Source organism: Carassius auratus, chromosome 37, assembly GCF_003368295.1.
Source record: "Carassius auratus strain Wakin chromosome 37, ASM336829v1, whole genome shotgun sequence".
Taxonomy (NCBI): domain Eukaryota; kingdom Metazoa; phylum Chordata; class Actinopteri; order Cypriniformes; family Cyprinidae; genus Carassius; species Carassius auratus.
In genome coordinates, this window is record NC_039279.1 from 10,506,770 (window position 1) to 10,529,042 (window position 22,273).

Here is a 22,273-nt window from a genome sequence, read left to right on the forward strand (position 1 = left end):
ACTGACAATTCTTTGTCGATTTTGAAAACGATTTTGTGTTAGTTGTCGGTAGACTACGGCTCTGTGTAGTAACTGCCGCTCCACCTGAACCAGTGTTGCCAAGTCTGCGGTTGTTTTTCATGTCCGCGGTTTGAAGCAATCCCAATACCAATAATGTGATATTTAGCCCCTAAAATGCTAATTTTACCAGGGAAACCCTTCCCAAAAAATTTTATTTTAACCCCAGGAAGCAATTTTTATCAGGGCAGCTCCCGGAAACGCAATTGGGCTAGTTTTGGACAAGTTTTAAGAAGCAACTGGGCAGGATTTGTTGTGAAAACCTGGCAACCCTGATCTGAACGCACATTCTGGAGATATACTTCTAATTACAGGAGCGTCTTTACTGATGAGAGCCCTAGATGTATTGAAATTGTATATATTTGCTTAGCGGTTTTGGAAAATGACTAAGTTCCACTTTATGTCGTCTTTGTTTTTTGTTTTTTTTTAAGCTGTACATGTGGAAAGTCCAGTTTGATGTCAACATCGCATGTTGGTTACTTGATGTGCTTACGCACCGATTGCTAAGTTAACAACACAGAGATATTTGAAGCAGTTTTACTCACCGCCTGTGGTTCCAACACACGATCGTGACCCTTTTTCGTTGGGACTGCATTATCCTTAAGAAATAAACGATATGCAAATCCGGCGTCAAACTGGACCTTGTTTGTAAAACAAGCATCTTCGAAATGCAGGGAACAAACAAAAACACTTGCACAACTCCGTTGATGCTCTGTAAAAATAAACTCCATCCACTGGTCCCTTAATGCTGTTTTTTTTTTTTTGTTAATCTGTGCAGGGTTGTCTTGCCCTGGCAACCAAAAACACACTTCTTTTGTGACAATTCTCTCTCGCTCTGAACAGTGAATGTCTCTGCTGTGCTCTGCTATACAGGAGCGCGCGCTCTTCCGGCAGAAGTGCCCTTAGGACCCATATAAGGAAATTCCGCTCCATCTAACGTCACACAGAGCCATACTCGAAAAAAACTTTCCGAAACTTGTGACAAACTGGAAGAGGTATTTTTGGAACAGAAATACTCCTTCAAACGTACAACTTAATTTTTTAAACTTTGTCCATGTTTAGCATGGGAATCCAACTCTTTAACGGTGTAAAAACTCAGTATTCATGAAATAGCATTTCACCCCCCCCCCCCCCCTTTAATAATGCTAATTGTAGATTCAAAAAATCCTCTCACAAACCTGGTTTGAATGGTCAGAGTCATAGGTAAAAATAACTATATTTACAGCATTATTGTTTTCTGCATTGTTTTAGCAAAAGTATCAATCTATTTTGCTGCTCTCTCTGTTCCTTGTTCTTTTTTTAATCTTAATTGTTTAAATGGTGCTTTATAGAAAAGCAACACACACAGGAAGGGCTTGAATGAAGCCCGTTTGTGAATGGATTAAAAAAAAAGAGGATAAAACGCCAGAAGACGCAATTCATTACAATAAACAACCTTAACCGCTTTTGGTATAAACCACTCTGTTGTTTTGAAGTGCTGCTCACTTTTTTTGAAAATTATTATAATGGTGCCACCATTGCCATTATGTCTCGCAGAGCCAAGCCAGGGTCTTCCATTTGAATATGGCAGTCATATACAGTATGAATATGGGTAGTACGAATGATATTGTTGATATGGTCAAATTACCATTCACAAATCCTCTCTCGTGGAATAGTGTCCATCAAATGTATACTTCAGAATTTCGCCAGAAGTTGTAGGTCTTGGGTATATTCAGCATACCGTTTTGCTAATACTATGAATTTAGACATGCTACTATTTTAGTGCACTGTTTTTGGCATACTATATAGTAGAGAAGTATTCGATTTGGGATAAACTCATAATTGTTTTATTGTTGACATTTTTATGTGTGCCAAATAGCTAGCTAACCAAAACTGACAAATATAACTGAATCTGACCTTTTCAAAATGGACAAAAACCACAAACCGCCTTGAGCCTTTATATTATATTATAGACAGAGTGTGTAGAACTGGGAATCTCATTTGAGGGTTGAGTGGTCCATGTGAAAGTGACATGACATGTGGCCAAGTATGGTGACCCATACTTGGGTTAGTGCTCTCCATTTATCCAATCCAATCCAAGTGCACACACACAGCAGTGCACACACACACACACACACCATGAACACACACCCAGAGAAGTGGGCAATCATTTATTGCTGCGGCTCCTGGGGAGCAGCTGGGGGTTCAGTGCCTTGCTCAAGGGCACCTCAGTTGTGGTATTGAAGATGGCAGAGAGCACTGTATATTCACTCCCCCGACCTATAATCCCTGCAGGCATGAGACTCGAAACCACAACCTTTGGGTTATGAGTCCAACTCTTTAACCATTAGGCCACGACTTCTTATGTGTGTAATAGCAGTTGATTTAAAGTTTGGCAGTGATGTAAAGTCATTCTCAGCACAAACAAGGACATGTTACCCAACCGGCCTGGCTATACTCAAGTCATATGCATACATACACATACACACACCACACAAACCACCAGAGATTGTGTTGTCAGCTGTGAGCCCTGAGGCGTAGCCTGTGAAATTAGACATTAACCTCCACTCAAAGACACAAGACACAGTCCTCAGCAGTGACACATATCATCTGCACTGCTCAAAACTCACAAGGGCAATGAGTACACACATGCACACACGCCCTCACAGGAACATCAATCTTGTGACGCACGTAAATATATTAATATTAAACACTCCCCAGGCTCAGTTTTCAAATTGAAGAGGGATTGAATCTCATGCTGATTATGAGTTTGTAATTGGGTTTAACTCAAACGCTGGCTCTCACTACATAAAACGGCACAAACATAGAGGTGTCACTGGAGATTCTATAATAGGAAACATCATCGTAAAAGAGGTGGCGGCTTGTGTGAGTGACTGTGACTTTGCATTTATTTAGTTTGTGTGTGCATGTGATTGTGTTTGATGCCTCCAGCGCTGCAGTTCCTCAGCGCGGCTGATGGTTGATAGAGGTCACCAACCTCAAGGCACTATCACACCTCGTGAAGTGGCATTAATGTGGGCCCTCGCCACCCAGTGTCACACTATGGCCTCTGTGACATGCAGCATCTCTGTTGACACACATTATAGGCTTAAAAAACTGGTCAGACCATTCAAATTATTTATCTAGCACAGAACAGTGAGTCTGCTGATTCAGTCTCTTTTTAGGCTCATAAATGTGCAATTCAGCCATCACTTTGTTTTTAAGTCATTAATAATTAATTGACTGATTAATTAATATTGTCTTAACTTATAATTGTTATTAGGCAATGCACAAATCATTTCACACAGTATTTTACTGTTTAATTAATCTAAGAAAATAGAATAATAAATAGAGTGTAAATAAAACATTATAGAAATGATTTTAGAAAATGTTTAAAAACGTGTAAACTGCAAAATGAACAATGTTGTATAGTTTAAAAGAATGTACAAAAATAATCTGAAGAGTAAATGCAATAGCAACTGAACTGAGATTTACATTTAGTTTTAAAATAAGTTATTTTATTCAGCAAGAACACATTCAATTGATCAAATGTGATAAGAGATATTTTAAAATTACAAAATATTTATATTTCCAATCAATTCTGTTCTTCTGAACTTTCTATTCATCAAAGGTTTTTGAAAAATATATGTATCAGCTTCCATAAAAAACATTAAGCCTCTCAATTGGTTTTCAACATTTCTGATAATAGGAAAAGTTGCTTAAGCACCAAATCAGCATATTAGTTCTGAAGCATCATTTCTGTAGGATCATGCTTTCCCCATAAAAAAAATAAATGACATTTCAAAATATATTCAAATAGAAATAAAGAAAACAGCTTATTTACATCAAACAAATACAGCCTTGGTGAGCAAAAGATACTTCTTTCAAAACATTTTTAAAAATCTAACCAACCCCAAATCTTTGAACAGTAGTTTTTATATATATATAAATTTCACGCTGTCTCAGAAAAAAATACCAGTAATTGATAATTTTGCAGTAGTTAGGTAAAAAATGCACTGAAATCAAAGAAGCCAATCAGTAAATAATATTGGGCAACTGTTACAAGCATACTTCTGTGAACAATCAATGATTTTTCCATATTCTTACCCCACAGCTAATTTGCATCTCCGTAAATGAATATGATATTCCCCACAGTGAGAACGCTTTCAAATAAACACATTTGAAGAATTCAGCAGTTTCCAGAAAGGAACGGTGTGGCGAGGACATATTTCAGCACTCATTAGTAGCGTTAGGTCATTAAATTTCAATAACATGGCTGGCAAGAAGGCGGTTGGCGGGTGGCACGCACGAGGAACTCTCAGAACCAATGGGCCGAAACTAACGTTCCTCCATTAGAAATGAGAACGGTGACGTAACGCATGCCAGTCAAGGCTCTGGCGGGGGACAGCCAGAGCCCCATGAGATCACATGCCAGTGGGTTTGGCAGGAAAATATAGCTCAGGGCAAGACCTGAGGGACAGGAATCCGCCTCAGAGTCAAGTATTGTGCTTTACCACGGAGCAAAGTTTCATCACAGGGCCTGAACAGAAGCATGCAATCATGTCATATGAAAGGAAAAACTTAAAATTGCATCATATGACCCCTTTAAGAGGAAAAACCAATACCGTCTGAGCACTGCTGAAACATTTTGCATTCTACAATATTTGTCATTTCAGGTACTGCAAGACATTTTTTTGAGAAGCACAGTCATTCCTTTTTCCTTTCTAAATATAAAGGAGGCTTTAAGCTTGTTTGTTTGGACATTATTAAAATTAAAGGTCTCTTTACATCAACTGGATCACATAATTTGCTTTTAGTCCTGAACGGTTTAACAGTGAATAGAAATGGAGCTAAATTTAACAACAGATTTAATATGGCGAGAAAGAGCATGAGTAATGGTGAAAGAATGGAAGAGAAGGAGAAGGACAGGAAGAACAGTTGCCGGTGAACGGTCATAAATCCTAGCAAATATGTGAAAGCATTCTCATGATATGGCTCTGTGCTGTCACCACAGCAGTGTGATTTCTGATGCCTCAGCACTTCACACACACACACACTCCATTTAGGGAGAGAGAATGAGAGTATATTTCAATCACTCTGATGGATTTCATACAGGCTCTCTGATGTGTTTCACATCTACAAAGTAGCCAAGAGAAACTGGACAAGTACACATAGCAATGAGATGTCTGTCCACCTATATATCAGCCTATCCACCCATCTACCCATTGAGCCATCTGTCTGTCCGCCTATCTATTTATCCACTTATACATCAAGCTATAAGTCTATCTATCCCTCCATCACATAATTAAACTGGTCACTGGAAGATTTTTCATCATTGGTCAACTGCAAAACTGCAAAACAAATCCAGACAAGGTCATCAGGATTCCTTCATCTCTGCCTGTCTATCTATCATCTGCCTACATTCCTATTTATCCATCCGTCCATCCAACCAGACACAATTGAATAAACTTTAAAGACTCAGGAACATTGTCATTTCTCTGTTTATCTAAATTCCAAAGAGCCAAAAGCCAAAAGCCAACCAACTCCAAGGAAACCAACACCAAAGCACCTTTCACAGTGCCATTCCGGCAAATACAGGGGTAAAGTGTTTCTGCAATTGGTCCCTGGTCGCTAGATTTGGCACTTTCACACTGCAAGTGATGACCCGGTATATGTGCGTGCTTTCACACACAACCCTTGAAGATCCCGTAACGACACGTGACATCAGCGCGTGACGTGTAATGTACAAGTCGACAATGCTAGGCATGTTATACTTTCACTGAAGCAAGCAAACGGTTTCGGCGTCAGCGCGGAAAGTGAGTAACTAACTGATCTCTGCTTCATTACAGTTTGCACATATGTTTTTGTTGCGAATGTTGATCTTCCTTCAAAACAGCAGGTAAAAGAGTCGCGCAATAACATGTCATCACTTCGATATGGAATTAGATCTGGCTTTTGTTCCCACAGCGCTCGTCCCGCGTCGAACCCCTCAATGTTACTAGGTCCCTGACCCGGGTTCAATTCGGTAATCATTTCCGGGACGTGGTTGCTTTCACACAGAAGGCGACCCGGCAATGTTCCGGAAATATTGCGGGTCCGACGTGTAGTGTGAAAGGGGCTCAGGAGGCACTGACTGCCTTTATGGCTTCACAAGGGCGTGACAATGGGCCATCAGAGCAAAGAGTAGCCAATGCAATAGGTAGCTGTGGAAACAATGGAGCAAGACCTATGCATTAGCAAAGGAACTAAGCATTCAATTCAGAGAGAGCAAGACGACTGGACATAAAATAAAGAGGACAAGATTAGACCAGACACAAAGCAGAAAATGAAAAAGACCTCTCAATCTATTAGACTATTTGTACCTCTCCTTTTTCCTTAGGCGCAAACACAGCCAACAAGAAGCATTGGTATTTTTGGAAACAAATGGCCAAGAACAAATCTGACGGGAAAGATTTCTTTTAACACAAAACAAGGAGCCTCTTAAAGAAATATGCCAGTATTGTGACTTCTTTCTGGTTTGTTACACCTTTAAATAGCACAGCTACTTTTAGCCTGAGGGAGACTAGAGAACAGGATATTGTTTGAGTGAGAGGCCTTTGTTTGTTATTTAAAAAGAGACCCGAGTTGCTTTTCCTAGCATATATATCCATCTCCTCCCATCTTTATTAGCCGTCAGGCAGGCAATTAAAAAGACTTCCTCAAAAAGAGCGACAGAGAGCTCTTGATGTTGAGAATCTCATCTTTATTCTGTGCTATAGTAAGGTCCGCAAGGAAGTCAATTAGTCACCTTGCAGGATCATTAGAAGAGCAACCTAAGCACTCTAAGAGATTCCTGTAGCCCTCTTGCTACTTTTCTGAGAAGGCCATAATAACAGTTAGCACCTCTTGATCTGGTATACACAACTGGGACTTTTTTAGAAAGCACCTGGAAACACTCACCTTCAGAGCGCAGAAGATACACGAGTCCTCCATGCACTTGTGTGTGTTCAGTTGCCGAAAGCTTCGCCGAAAGATGTCGAGATGCCAAAGGACCTGTAATCAAGAGAACAAAGGAGTTAACTCAACTAGTTAATGTATGAAATTCAACTGTCAAGTGGACACTGAAGTGCCCATTAACAGAAACATCTCATAAACTGCCATTATTTACCAGAGAATCCACCAGCATTACTGTTGAAAAGACCAGCATGTTGTGTTCTAGATCATGCTATGCATCTGTTCAAAAACTAGCTTTACCAGTAAGATGTCACTGGGTTTCATGAGACAGACCATGTTGGCTGACACATAATTTTTGGTAGTGAACCTTATGGTGGTCTACCTGCTACCATCACCAAACCAGGATAGACAAATACTAACCAGCAGAACTAGCAAAAACCCTTATATTTCCAAAATTGCAAGTGCAATACCAAAGAGTCATGCTATCATCACAAAACGTTACTGCAAAAATCACAGACACACATGATCCATTTCCGCCGTTCAGGCCAAACAATCAGATCCCATCCTAAACTCTAATAGTCTGGCTTTTTAGGATACCCACTCAAACAAAACAACACTGAACGCACCACATTTTTTGGGAAAATCAACATTGATATCTTACAGATGGCTTACTTTCTTAGTTAACGCTGCACAACAAGCTGGGATAGTAGAAAGTAATAAAACATTAAAAAGATGACACACTTCGTCTCTTACTCACCCCCGGGGCAGTTTTCACATTACACAAAACAGCCCAGAGGCTTCCTGGCCCCGTACCGCAGCGCTCGGCCAATATCTGCACTACCTTCCAATCCTCTCAATAAATACGAGCCAGTCCTGGCTGCTGTTCGCACTCTGTTCATCTGCCAGCTGTCCACTCAACTTAATCCGCTCGAAGACCAGGAATCTAGCACTGTGGCCGTCCCTGCTCCGGCAGAGTTTCAGACTGCTGGTTCCCGGTAGAACAAGAGGTAATACAGAAGACAGCAAGAAATAGAGATGTGAGGACGCAAACTGTCTGGGAGAGAGAGGTGCGATCGCACACGAGGAAGAGATTGGAGTGAAGGAAGGGGAGGGGGAAAGACAGAGAGAGAGAGAGAGAGAGAGAGAGAGAGCGATATGGAGAAGTGCGTAAGAAAAAGAGTGCATGTGGAGCGCAGAGGGGGAGATTGCTGCAGAGATATGAAGCTATGTATTACCAAGGCCGAACATGCGGTACACGCTGTGGATCCGAGTTGTTTGGAGTTCACTTTCCCCGGGGACAACTCGCACTCATCATATAAAGCGAGACATAGAGAAACTGCAGAACTAAAGTGGAACAAACAGCGAGACTGCACCTTTTTCCCTCAAGCAACCATCTGGACCTGAAACACACAGACACACCTCACTGATGATCAAAGCTTTATCCGTTCCTAATGCTTCTACCATTGCCAACTGGGCCTGAAAACAAACCCTTAACATCTTCATAATCCAAAACCGGGCTCATACACACTCGCAGACCACACACATAACAGATCAGCCTTGTTCTTTAGTAAAGCAACAACAAAAAACTCCTCCGTGAAGTTGGCACCCCATAAAAAGAAATCATCACCAAAACTATGCCATTCATTTGTGCTGCGTTTGTGCTGATTTGTGCCACAAAAACTAATGTTTGTGCTGGTTTGGTGTTTGAGATATTAAACACTCTTTTTTTGACCGTGTGACGTCACTCTCCACCCCATGTTGCTCAAATCAGCTCAGTTCGTTTGTGCTTGATTTGTGATTGTTTGTGCAGTTAAAACCAACACTGTATCTATTTTCCTTCCATAGATATTACCAAAATATTTTCGGAGGCCGTGACGTCACTCTCCACCCCAGTTGACCTAAATCACAACAAACTGGTGTCATTCGTTTTGTGCTCAATTTGTGCCGCTTTGTGCCATTACAAGAAACCCTATAACTATGACCACTTTTTATATAATATATAACAAAAATAAACTTCTTACGAACAGTGACATCACTCTCCACCCCATGCCGTCCAAATCTCTCAGAGAAAATCAGTTTGTGCTGGTTTGTGCCATTAAAAGAAACCCTGCCTTGAAATTTAAGCTTAGTCAGCTTTGGAATTAAGTTAGTAAAACTTGGAGCTGACTAAACTTAACATTTTAAGGCAATACCAGCACTTAAAAAAAAAAAAAAAAACTCTGCGGTTGTGCTAAATAGGGTGGAGAGTAATGTTTCTGGTATATTTAAGAAGATGTCATGGTTGTTTCTTTTAATGGCACAAATCGAGCATAAACGAAGGCACCGGTTTGGAGGGATTTGGACAACATGGGGTGGAGAGTGACGTTACTGGCCCGTTTTGTATTTGTTATTTTTGAAGATGGGAAAAAGATACAATGTAAATTTGATGGCACTAATTGAGTACAAATGAATGGCACCATCTTGGAACGATTTAGATTGCATGAGATGGAGAGTGACGTCACTGTTCGTAAAAAGTTTATTTTTGTTATTTAAAAAAAAGTGGTCATAGTTATAGGGTTTCTTTTAATGGCACAAACCGAGCACAAACGAATGACACCAGTTTTGTGCGATTAGAGAGAGGAGAGTGATGTCACGGCCTCCGAAAATATTTTGGTAATATCCACAGAAGGAAAATAGATACAGTGTTTGTTTTGACGGCACAAACGAGCACAAATCAGGCACAAATGAACTGCACTCGTTTGGAGCTATTAGGGCAACATGGGGTGGAGAGCGATGCAGTGATGGAGTACTACTGTCCGACTCAAGTCACTATTCTCTGGACTCATGACTCGACTTGGATTGTGGACTGATGACTTGTACTTGGACTTGGACTCGAGAATATATAAAAATCGGACTTGAGCATTCATCACGTTGTTTTTGACTAAATATGTTATAAAAAATTATATAAGGTGTTACATTTGCCTGTTTCATACCCAAGACTGGCCGGGATCTATTTTTTTCCCTCACAGAGACAGCTACCGCTTGCTCTCTTTGCTTGACAACACACTCATTACGTCACTCACTTTACGCACGTGCATGATTCGCGGGCTAAATGTTCACATTTGGAAAATGCAGAAAGATGTGCCCGGATCATGAACTTCGCCTACACGAATTTTGCATCTAATGCTCGAAAGAGCAACGATACATTTTTTGTGTGTAATCGCACAATCGAGGGAAAGACTGGGACAACTTCAAACTTTAACAGACACCTGTCACGGATGCACCCAGAAAAGTAAGTAAAATGCTTTCCATTGGCTAACGTTAGCTTTTAGAAAAACTATAATTGACTAATGCATATATGATAATAGACAGAAGAAGCTAGGGTTGTGCAATGTTTAACAATTTGGCATCATGAGACATCGACGATGTCTAATGTTTGGTTCAGATTACACAATTTTTTTGTCTGTTGATAATTTACTAGTCACTTTGTCAGATCAGATTAGATCAGATTTTTCTGTCTGTTGCTATAGCCACTGTGTCAGATTACACAATTTTTTTGTCTGTTGCACTGGTCACTGTGTCAGATGGATGACGCAGTTTTGACTCCTAAAATCCTGTGGTGTCATGGACAAGAAACGTCAGACTAACATTACATGTTGCTTTTTGACCAGTCGCGTGCCGTCACACACACACATTCACTTGAACACATACAAACGCACTCACGCTAAATCACTCGGTCACTCACAAACAAACGCTCTCTCTCTCTCTCTCTCACACACACACAGACACAGACACACACACACACACACACACACAAGCACAAACACACTGTCTCTGTCTCTCTCTCTTTCTCGGCATATCGTATTGATTTTTATGTTTTAAGTATCTTTAAAATACAGTTAACCAACTCAGTCAGTTGCTATTGTTTCCTCAAAAAACATAAAATCTTTTCCAATACGGGACTCGAACTCTGGTAATGGTGACTCGACTTGGACTCGACTCGGACTCTTCTTTGGTGTCTCGGACTTGGACTCGGATTTGAGACTCGACAGTTGGGGACTCCACTATAACACTGGAGTGAAGCTGTGCTTCGTTATTTTCTGTAGGGTTTGTGTCCCCTCCAGTCTCTCCATACCTTACTGCAACTAATACACGGGCGAAGCTAATTAATTTATTTACTGTTTTACAGTAGGTTATAATGCAGGACAACGTGTGTTGATGTTTTTTGGCTGGTTCATTTAATTTTTAACTAATGTAAATGACTCTAAAATGATGGTAGATTATAGATTTTTTTAAGAATAAACCTAAATAATTAGTGCTGTGCCAAAACACAAAACAAAACTAGAGCTGTGACAAAAAAAAAAAAAAAAAAAAAAAAATACGTATAAAAATACATAAATATAGATTATGATATGCCACATTGTCCTTAAACCTGTGAATACACACTTTGACCATGGTGTACCAGCAGCAACCGCAAACACAATTTATTTTTTTATATTTCAGTTAAACACTTTACAATCCTTCAAGTTCACAGCAGGCTTTAACCTGCTATATCATGAATACTGAGCATTCTGATGTCCTACTTGACATTCTCCTTTTTGCATATTTGGACGCAAGGTGTGTGACGACAGTAACATATAGCAACCTGCCGTGATTCCTCATGCAGTGACAAATTTGCTGTCCCCTGTGCTGCAGCGAGCCATCTCATCAACCTTTGCGTGTGGCTCTAAACCACAGCTAATCTACACTGAAAAAAGGCAGAGACAAACAAAGGGAAATAATCACAAACTAATCGCTAAGTGCAGGTCTCCCCTGAGACTGGCGGAAAATAAATAGATGTGTTTCATAACTAATACACAAAGCATCTGCATTAGGACAGAGGAACAAAGAACACTAAAGCCCCTTTGATTGGGCTGAATATGTGAAAGGGGATTATATAATGCTTTTTTCTTCTTTATCTCCATCTCCTTCTAACAGTCTTTTCAAGCACCCACTTTATATCTCTTAGTGTTATGAAATGATCCTACGGGTCTTTACCTAGAGTCAGGTCGTATAGATTATGCACTCAAAATGGACTACATAAAACATTACACCACTATCCTTAACAAGCATCTAATGGCTTTCTCATTTCCAATCAAACACTAACACACAGGGTCACACACACATACAAAGCAGAGCTCCGGAGTCTCAGCTCTCTTCTCTGTTCCCAAAATCCCTGTGGCAGCACTACGTGATTGTCAGTTCAGTCTCAGGGCAGATTTGCTGCTAGTCTCTGCAGCTCTTAAGCCTGGCCTGGTTTCCTCTCAATACACCCTCAAAGAGCTCTGCGCTTGTGTGTTCCGACCTGCCTGCCCTTGCACTTTATACATCTAAAATAAAAAGTTATACAAGCTGTAGCAGACAAGATATTTAAATATAGGGAATAAAATGTAAATTCGCTATCTTTTAAAATAAATAAATGCAATTTAAATTCAATTATTTAAAAAATGTAATTATTAAAAAGAACATTATTATTATCTCTGGAATACACTGAGTGAGGAGATGTCCTTCAAACAGACAGATTTACTAAGTTGTGTTAAAACTTGTCGGTTGGTGCCTGCTCCAAGAGCCATAGTTTGAACCTGGCCTGCAACATGTCCTGATCTTATTCTCTGTCCAGATCCTATTTCTAACAGGGGTGGAGGGTGGGGGTGGGGTGAAGACGAGGATGATGAAGATCAAGAGGTCAAATCCAAGGGCACTAAATCACAAGGATACATGCAGGAAAGTCTGTAAAAGGTACATAAACGATGATGTAAGTTGTGTGCCTAATAGTGCAGGAAAATGAGACTAGGCTTAAGCAGATTAAGCACAGACCCTTTCATTCCATACACTATTAAATGGGCCTGAACCGAATTCATGCACTCAGACTCTAAGAGAGACCAGTTTTGCGACCTATCAGGGCCATATGAAAATGCTCGGAAGCAAAACACTTCAAAGGAGTGAGGCTGAATTTAAGGGCTCCAGCTGAAAGAGAGGAGCTGAGCAAAGCTGAAGGAGTAAAGAGATGCTGAAGGATGACAGACTGCATTCTAGTGCCGGAGTATGCACTTTTCTCTGCCTTTCCTTATTTCTTTTAGTAGTGATGAATCAGCTTCCAGCTGAACAATGAGCTGAGTGGATATTGGTGAGGACCAGCGGTTAGAACCACAGTCGCAGAGAGGGCATAATGAGATAGTGAAAGAAAAAAAAGAAACAAAGACAGAGAAGAAGGGTAGGGCAGGGAGATATACATCAAATATATATATTTTAATGAGACATTTTAATAACGTCTTTGATTTAAATGTCAGTCGGTATTAGGGTAGGGTAAGTTTGATTCATTTGAGTAAATCAGTTCAAACTGTCTGTTTTAATGAATCAATTCAAAATGCTGATTCGTTTTATTCACTCAAAAATGTTCACAGAAGTACAGAGCGAAAATTATTTTTCAAAGCTGTAAAAAAAAAGTTTATCAGAGTGTGTATATAACTCAAAATTTCATGTTTAATTCAATAAGTCACTTGCAATTTCCTTGTAATTAATTATGAAATTTACAAGCAATTACTTCGTGAAAATTGTTTCTACAGCAAGTGTTTTGTGTATTAAAATACTGTTATTAATTAATTCATAATGCATTAATTCTGGATCCTACTGGTGCATATTTAAAAATAAAAATGATAATACAATTCTGAAATATTTACTAAAAAAACGGTAACCATGACTTGATTTTTTAACTACATTTTTTCAGTAATTTCATTAATGACATAAAATATTTTCAATGTAATTGGTAACAAATGGTGGTGAAAAAAAAAAAACATTTCAGAGCAAATGCATAAATATCAAGACGCTGAATAAAAAAAGTAATGACAGACTGAAATAGTATTGTTTATGCCACAGTATCTTACTGGAGAGTCAAACTCAGGTACTGTAAATATGCAGCATTCTGCAGTGTGGGCCCCTGCTTTACATGGTGAAAATATGGCGAGAATCTCATGCAAACAGCGACAACTTTAAGCACAGTGATAAATGACACTCTCCGACAGCAGCCCTGCAGATAGGGCTCTGATGCTATAAAGACGAAGTAGGTGAGGGGCTGCGTCGAGTAGTGTGTGTGTGTGTGTGTGTGTGTGTGAATCCCACGTGGGCAGGCTGGGATGACTCAGAGTGTCAGGTGCACACACACCACCATACCCCTTCCGTCCAAAACCAGTGTCCAATCGATCATCCCCAACGCCCGAGGGGAAGGTGAGTTTGCAGCAAGATGCGGAAAAAGAATAACGTCACAGGTCTTCAATCAAATGTTAATTTAAACATACATACATATGGATATGGATCGCATATGTTTCCCACACTGCTGAATCTTCATGACCACAACAAAAGAAGTCATGTTTTACCTGAGAATCTGAGTTTGCTTTTTGTATTGAATGTGATTAATAAAAAAAAGACTGTGTATCCCAAAAGAAAGGCAAGAATTGTCTTTCTGTTGCTATTTCCTCATTAACTGCCTGCAATAACAACTTTTAAACCTGTAATCATTGTCCAATTCAGGAGTCATGAGGGGCCATTCACACAGAATGTGTTTTAACATTTAAAAACGTGAGACTCAGGGCAGAAGAATGAAAAATGAAATGCAAATGAAATGGTCTAGGAACCTGGAACCTCTTTTGACTTGAATGCTCCATTTTTAGATCACTGTGTCGTGCTACACTGCAAAAGATGAGAGCACAATGGTCTAAACACGTTAATTTAGAGCAAAAACACAATAATTTAGGGTGTACAGACACTTCTTTTAACTTGAAGGCTGCATTTTCATTATGCAGATGCCATCTAGCACGTCTACATAAGAAACCAATAGAAATGTAAAAATGCTCTAATCTAATTCATTCAATTAGATGTCCATCAAAAATTTACAATGCAAGTGATGAATAGTTCAGAAAGACTGGTTTAAATTAGCCAAATACTTTTCTGAACTGAATCACAGGCTGGTTATTAAACAAACATCTAACATACTTATTGAAATTCAAGCTGACTGTTGATTCAGTTTTTGATATGAACGTGTGTGTGTGTGTCACAACTGTATATTTGGCAATTTAATGTCCTCTATTCCTTCATTTCTATCTAATGGAACAGAAAAATAAAGTGGGCACAGCCTGTCAATCATCATTAAAGGCTGCAGAGTGGACAGCTTCCAGAAGACAGTTTGTAAACGTTTGAAAGGGGCACTGAAAAATGCACAAAGCTGTAAGAAATGGGCCAACACCAGGATGAAAATTAGAGAGGGGGTCTTTTCATGTCCTACAGCAGAAAGGTCTCCAAGTATCTGGTACCTGATCAAGCCTGCCGCCACACTCTCATTTCTCTGATACTCTCACTCTCCTCTGCCTTCAGGGTAGTAATTCATATGACAGACATTCTGTTAGGTCGTTGTGCGTGTGATTAATTTTGTGGGAGTTGTAAAAGAAGTGGTCCTAATGGACTCTTTTCTTTTTGTTATGTCATATTGAGTTCTCTCACACTCTCTCCCATTGTTTCAGCCTTATGCCTGAACTATACTAAAGTCTCGCCACTATGGAAACAAGCCAAGGCAAATATTACAGGTTTTTTAAGGGTTCTTTCAGAGAAGACAGAACTGCTACAGATTTAACATTTGGTAAAAGTTTCAGTTTTTATAAAGGTGGTACACTTCAATCTGTCCATATAGTCATGAACACAGTGAGAAAGTTTTACACAGCTCTCACTGCACTAATCTAGATGCCTGTAATTTCAGGTTTGCCAGATATGTGTGTAAATTACCTGAGCCAAGTTAAAGTCAATTTCCAGAAATACCCAGACATCTGGCGTACGCAGACATATACAGCAATCCATGAAGTTTCAAGCCCATATTACTGAACTCAAATATAGCTAGCCTTATTATTTTTGACAGAGCCATTAGAGAACATATCTATGTATAATTTATCATTTGGAAGCATTCTCTCTCCCCAGTTTCACTCTTCTTTACATATTATTTCACAGTAATTAAGACCTGGTCCTTTATATCATGAGAAGTGGTTTCTCTAGCAGGATCTCTACCAATAGTGATTAAAGTCCAAAAAGTTAGTGTTTGTTATGAGGTCTGATGTGTATCTTTTCCTGTGCAACAACAGTGCAATGGTTCAGTGGTTCGGTTTAGTCAAAACTAGCAAAGAGTATAATTATAAGTTAATTATAAGTATAAACTACATATGAAAAACAATACTTTCAAAAGATAAGTCCCCTGATAAATATTTTAAGTAAAATGCATGTCAAACAGCCCTGGCCTTCCGTACATCTAACTCTTCCCACCACAAACAAACATCCACACACACACACACACACACACATACCCTACCTCATGCTAAAAAGTATTTTGTGTTTTAACTGATCTGCTGTCCCACTTCTTGAGGACACTAACAGCTACAAATTGAAACATCTGTAAGCTTGCACAGTTCTGAGAAGGATCCACTTCAACATCATGCACAAACCAGGTAGGACAGATTATATATAGTGTGTAAAACTAATATATTTCATGTCAAAACTATATTTTACCTATCAAATTAAATACATTCTTTTACTAAACATATTTTATGTCTTTTAAGTATCCTGCAACATTTATGATGAGGCTATGAGCAAGAAGTTTTCATAGTTTCAATCTGGAAAGGCCCTGAATTACTTTTCTTTTCTTTAATTTTTTGTGGCATTTCTGTCAGTAATAATCCCAGATTTGTCTGCATTTCTGCAGTGTATATAGACATTTACTGACCCGTATACACCTCTATTCATGCAGTGTCTCACTCAAAAAGAGAGAGTGGATATTGAAAGAGACCTTTTTTACACCATGGACCAGTTACGTTTTTGAAAATATTCTCGCAGACCAGCTGGAGGGTGGATGGATATATATATATATATATATATATATATATATATATTAGGGGTGTAACGGTTCACAAAATTCACGGTTCGGTTCGATACGATACACTGATGTCACGGTTCGGTTCGGTTCGGTTCGATACGTTTTAGATACAGCAAAATGTAAAAACATCTCAACTTTTCAGAATGCCGCAAGCGCACCGCGGGTCATGTGACAAGAACCAACCAATCAGCTTCATCCTTTCCCGTAACAAGGTTGAGAGCTCAGCCAAGATGAAGGAACAGCTGATCATAGTTGTATATGGATTGCAATTTTGAAATAAATTTAGTAGCAGAGCTACTGCAAGCGATTTTTAGAGCTGCAAATCCATTTATCCTTCGCTGAAATTTCCGCGTCTCATGGAGAGAGCACGTCATTGTTGCTTAGCAAAGACAGACGCCTCATGAGCGCTTCTGCCCGAGCGCTTTGGAAAGGAGGAGAAAGACGTGCTTAGCGTTTTCCACGCGTTTTTAGGAGCGATATGTGAACGGCCCCTAAGGCGCTCGCTCACTCAGCACGCGCTGAAGGCTCGTTGCAAAATGTCTAATGCATTTAACAGACCAGAAATATAAGATCCTAAAATAACCAACAGGTCTGGTGTTTGGGTTGGATTCCCTGTAAGCTATAGTGTCTAAATGCTGCAGGGATAGTTTGCTGCGTGCATGTTTCTCCTTTTTTTCGTCTTTTCCCAGATAGTACTGACGCATATATCCCAGATATTCCCGCTGGTGTTTTTTTTTTTTTTTTTTTTTTTTTGTATTCCCGCTGGTGTACCCTGTCATGTTGCAGATGCGACATACCGTTGTTTTTTTATCCACCACTCTCTTGCCATCACCATTATAGCTTAAAGGGAATCCAAAGTGCACCCAAACACCAGACCTGTTGGTTATTGGGGGATCTTCTCATTTCTAGTCTGTTAAACGCATTGGCTATTTTGCAACGAGCCTTCAGCGCGTACTGAGTGAGCGAGCGCCTGACTGAGTAGCCTAACATAAACATATAAGATGGTGTTTTTTTCTTCTTCGGGAGTGTCAGGGGCGTTCCCTGTTACGTTGTTTGGGTTATTGGGCTACCTTGTTGAACGCATATCATTATATTTCTATCTCTCTCTTTTTTTTTTTTTTTTTCCAAATATAATTAATTACTCCAACGAACCGTTCGGTATACATAATGCGTACCGCGTACCGAACCGAAAGCGTCGTACCGAACGGTTCAATACGAATACGCGTATCGTTACACCCCTAATATATATATATATATATATATATATATATATATATATATATATATATATATATATATATATATATATATATATATATGTATATATATATATATATATATGTATATATATATATATATATATATATATTATTACTGGGCAATGATTAAATTTTTTATCACAATTAAAGTTATGCACAAAATTCAATAATGAATTCAAAAGCACTGTATTGCGCACTTTTATTTTAAAAGTATCGCTCCACATCCGGTGTAAACAGCATCACTGATTATAATGGGTTCTATCGTATTTTGCTATAAATTACTAATCTTACCACCAGAATAAAAAACAACAACAATCCAAACAGGGGGGTGAAATGCTATTTCATGCATTATGAGTTTTTTACACTGTTAAAGAGTTGGATTCCCATGCTAAACATGGACAAAGTTTAAAAAATTAAGTTTTACGTTTGAAGGAGTATTTCTGTTCCAAAAATACCTCTTCCGGTTTGTCACAAGTTTCGGAAAGTTTTTTTCGAGTATGGCTCTGTGTGACGTTAGATGGAGCGGAATTTCCATATATGGGTCCTAGGGCACATCTGGCGGAAGAGCGCGTGCTCCCATATAGCAGAGCAGAGAGAGCACAACAGACTTCACTGATCAGAGTGAGAGCATCGCGAAATGTCACAAAAGGAGTGTGTTTTTGGTTGCCAGGGCAAGACAACCCTGCACAGATTACCTAAAGAGAAACAGCATTAAGGGACCAGTGGATGGAGTTTATTCTTACAGAGCATCAACAGAGTTGTGCAAGTGTTTGTGTTTGTTCCCCTGCATTTCGAAGATGATTGTTTTACAAACAAGGTCCAGTTTGACGCCGGATTTGCGTATCGTTTATTTCTTAAGGATAATGCAGTCCCAACGAAAAAGGGTCACGATCGTGTGTTGGAACCGCAGGCGGTGAGTAAAACTGCTTCAAATATCTCTGTGTTGTTAACTTAGCTATCGGCGCGTAAGCACATCAAGTAAACAACATGCGATGTTGTCATCAAACTGCACTTTCCACATGTACAGCTTAAAAAAAAAAAAAAAAAAAAGACGACAAAGTGGAACTTAGTCATTTTCCAAAACCGCTAAGCAAATATATACAGTTTCAGTACATACCACATAGAGACGTTGTTGCTGATGCTGCTCTTGTTAAATTTCAGCCTCTGGATCTGATTCTGGATCATAAATATACGCTGAATCTGACTGTTAGCCATGGTTTGTTTTGGTTGGTTTTGTCCTCACGGTGTCACAGCTTCCAAACGCTCTCAACGCAAAAGCCTACTGGCACTCGTGATTCTTTAGCTCCGCCCACAACGTCACGCCTCCAGTCGGTCGTGTTTTTCCGGGAAAATCGGTACAGACTATCTTTCTCTTATAAATATAATAAAACTAAAGACTTTTTGGAGTTATGAAGGATGCAGTACTACTCTATAGGTACTCAAGATTAACAGGATATTGTGTGAAAACGAGCATTTCACCCCCCCTTTAAGACGCATCATTAAAAGTCGGTCATATCTGTCTTCATTCATAGTTCTTAAAAAGTACTTAAAATATACCATTGTTATGTTGTTTCCATATCAGTGCAGATTCGGAGTGAATATATAGTTAAGATCTCAAATTTTACAGAACAGCAATATCATTTTTTTTTTTGATTGACTACTATATAAAACGACATGAAATTCACGCTCATTACATTACATTTTACAAATGATTCTATCATCAGTGAAATTAAAACAAACAAAATAAAAAATAAAAAAAAGAGTCTATCAAAATCACAGATTACACAACATTTTAAAAAGGTATTTCCCGTATAAGGCAAACACCAAACATAAAACATTACTGTAGCATGGCCATAAAAACTTTCTATTCCTCCAAAGAGTAGCCTACATAAATGTTTGACTTTCTGAAGTTAAATACATTTTTCCTGTATTATGAGACCAGTTGAGTGTTCAAGGAGGTTACAAGATGGTGACAACTAGCACAAACCTGTCCTCCAGAGAGAAATGTCTGTCTACCACCAGCAGAACAACACATGAGGGTAAGGGGGCGACTGACAGGGAATGTGGCATCATAATCTGGCTCACTGCACCTTTGCAGATGTGTGACAGGTGTGAGAGGAGAAGAGACAGGTTGCAGCCCCTTCTGCTACAGGGAGGTAAGACCAGATCTCCAGTCAGGCAGACCAGACGGCACTAAGGGAAAGAACTCGGGTGAATGATGGTCAGCTGAATGAAGACTGAAGATATTCTATGGGGGTTAAATGTTTACGGGCACTTCCAAAAACAGCAATCAATAGCAAAAACAAATGTGGGAGCACATTAAAAGAACATTTCATCCAAAAATGAGAATTTGCTCACCCTCAGGCCATCCAAGTTGTAGATGAGTTTATCAGATTTGAAGATTCAGCATTACATCAGATCCTCTACTGTAGAGTGAATGGGTGCTACAGAGGATCCATTGGTGACCAAGTGACATAATACTACATTTTTGCAAATCTGTTCCAAAGAAGAAACAAACTCATCTTTATATATTTTTTAATTTTTGGGTGAACTGTTGCATTAAGCATAAAAGTATGAGGCCTGTTTCTTTATATATGGCAATATGTAAGTTTACAATGACCTTCATTCTCCGTATAAGCTATAAAACTTGAAGTCATCCAGTACTTCATCCCTTGCCTGTGTGTTTGAAACTGTTTTTCCTGCCTACATCTGCATCCTCGCGGTCTCATCTCAGGTAAGGTTAGGCAGCTGTGTGACAGGAACAGTCAAGCTATAATGGCCCATTGGGACCTTTCCATGCCGCATCTAGGTCCAGCCCAGCCCATTAATCTCTACTGTAAACAAGCCAGTGCCTGCAGATGTTTGTGTTGCCTCCAGCTCTTTGCATGCAGCAACTTTTTGAACAGGAAGTCGCAGTCCACCTGGTTTGTCGCATTAAAGAAACTTCAGCTTCAAACTAGATATCGGTTTAGCTCCAGACAGACACTGAACTCTAAATACAAGTAGACCTTTAACAAAGACACTGCAGAAATATGGCAGTGCAGGTGAACTATTTAAGGTTTATTTATGTTGTTGTTGTTTTTAACAGCTGTCTTTACACTTGCCACAACATTTTGTATTGTGAGTCAGATGACGATGTAGCCACTATTTCATCACACGGATACACACCAGATTAGAACTGCTGTGCTGTTCTGTTCTCTTCTGGCATACAGTAAAAGTGCTGCAAACATCACAGGCACAAAAAAATAAAAACGCTGGTTAATTTTAAAAGATGCTTCTTATCTCATTTCAAGCAATAAACAACTATTCAGTACAATATAGTATTATATGATACACAAAATGTTTGCCTATATTTCATGCACTAAGCACATTTTCGGTGTATGAATCCATAGAGTGTTTATCATTCTGCTGTATACTGTATCATAGCATATAGTGCAAAGTAAGCAGCATGGTAGACTTGCATAGTGAGCAAAGTTAATTTTGGGGTTACCCAAGGTAATACTTTTAGATCCATGTGCACAGAAGTGAAAAGGCATACCAGTCATTGTTTACTGAATTTTTTATTTTTTTTTACTTTGTGTCTAACATAATGTACATAAATTACCATTAATGAATATGGAAACATATTTATCCTTGAGCCAGCAATCCTCAAAAGGTTTACATGAATGTAATAATTGTCTTTCTCAATTCAAGCTCATCAGGACAGGATGTTTTCTTGCTGCTGGATTATTTACAAATTATTCATCTTATCATACTAAACAACTATTACTATGAACATAACCAGAAAAAAATCTAAAGAAACAAAAATAAAGAAAAAAATGAAGAAGGGAATAAAGAATGGGATAAAAAATAAGGAACGGAGAAAATTAGACAAAATGGGAGGAAGAAAGAAAGATGGAAATGAAAAGGAGAGGAAAACCAGAGGGAATTAATGAAGGGAAGAGGGGATGATGAAGGAAGAATGGACAGAAAGTCAAAAAATGAAATGGAAGTAGGAAAGAAGGAATAAAAGAATTAAAGAACAGAAGTGAAAGGAAAAGTGGAAGGAAAGTAGAAAATGAAAAGGAGGAGGATGGAAGAAACTAAAGAAATTAAAATAAAAAAATGGAAGAAGAAAATA

General features: G+C 39.0%; 1 pseudogene; it reads right to left on the reverse strand.

Moving 5' to 3' along the window:
- LOC113056154 (inactive ubiquitin carboxyl-terminal hydrolase 54-like) overlaps window positions 1–22,273 on the reverse strand; it is a 105,405-nt pseudogene that overhangs the window by 34,048 nt on the left and 49,084 nt on the right.